The sequence below is a fragment of the Otolemur garnettii genome, unplaced genomic scaffold (assembly GCF_000181295.1).
Source record: "Otolemur garnettii isolate 467f Iridium unplaced genomic scaffold, OtoGar3 scaffold00121, whole genome shotgun sequence".
In the NCBI taxonomy this organism is placed as follows: Eukaryota; Metazoa; Chordata; class Mammalia; order Primates; family Galagidae; genus Otolemur; species Otolemur garnettii.
Window position 1 is genome coordinate 4,167,891 of NW_003852516.1, and position 1,284 is coordinate 4,169,174.

Consider the following 1,284-nt stretch of genomic DNA (forward strand, 5'->3'; position numbering starts at 1 on the left):
GTAGAATGCTGTGGCTTCACAGCTCACAGCAACCTTGAACTCTTGGGCATAAGTGATTGTCTTGCCTCAGCCTCCCAAGTAGCTGGGACTACAGGCATCCACCAAAATGTCCAGGTATTTTTTGGTTGTAGTTGTCATTGTTTGGCAGCCCTGAGCTGGATTCAAACCCGCCACCTGCAGTATATGTTGCTGGTGCCCTAGATTCTTAAAGAAGTTAAGTTTTAGTTACTTTTCCAGGGCTCAGGTGGTATTCCTCTAGGGATTAAGCCGGTCCACTTCACAGAGAGGGTGTGGGTGTCATTGTCACAATCAACAGCTCAGGCCGTGCACGCTTACATCATAACTAACCTCTGCAATGGCGTCTCATTACAGCCTTTCAATTATAGGGTATTATCAAGGTATTATTAGCATCCCACTTTAGAGAAGAGTAATCTCAAGCCTCAGTCACAGCAAGTGTCTTATCAAGGTTGCTCAGCCTGTAAGTCAAAGAAATGAACTAAGACCTTGGTTTTCTAACACCAGAGCCTGTGCTTTCCTCTGAGCTTCCCAGGACAGATGTCGACAGTTGAGATGCTGATGCTTCACCCCCACGCCCTGCTTAATTCCTGCAGGTGTCCTGTATCTTCAAGAGCACAGACCTAGGAGCTGCAAGCTCAGGCAGGTTACTGTAACTATCTACCTCTGTTTTGTCATCTGTCAATTGGGACTGGTCCCTCCTACTACCTCCTAGGAGTGTTCTGAGGATGAAATGAATTAATATGTCGCATGCTTTTAAACCCATGCCTGGTCCCATAGTGAGTGCTGTGGATGGTGGAGCTTGTCCTACTTGCTGAAGACTTCATTCTTTCAGGGAGTTAAGACTATAGCCAAAGAGAGTCTACAATCACCTGAGGATCTGGAAGATGTCTATTCTGCATGGTGGGTGGCCAGTGCAACACCAGAACAAAACAGTGGTCATGAGAACAAGCCCGTGTTAGATCACATCACAGCCTGAGAAGCCTTGAAGTTCAAAGTCAAGTGTCAAGGCTGCTTCTCTCTGTGGTCAATTCCCTTGTTTCTGACATCGACCTAGGGGCACATTAGCTGAAACAGACACACTAAAAATGACATGACTAGAGAAAGTCTGTTGGGAAGGGCTGTCATTTTTTGAAAAACAGCAGGTTTCTCCTTTCCCAAATAGGAATCAGATTTGCCAGATTTGCTCTAATCCAGGAAATTTTTTTCCCAGAATTTAAATTCCATGCACATCTCAATAGCTTAGAAAAAGGCATTTTTTTTTTTTTT

General features: G+C 44.8%; 1 protein-coding gene across 1 annotated transcript in view; it reads right to left on the reverse strand.

The window, feature by feature from the left end:
* Nucleotides 1-1,284, reverse strand: part of PRAG1 (PEAK1 related, kinase-activating pseudokinase 1) — a 52,736-nt gene that overhangs the window by 46,355 nt on the left and 5,097 nt on the right.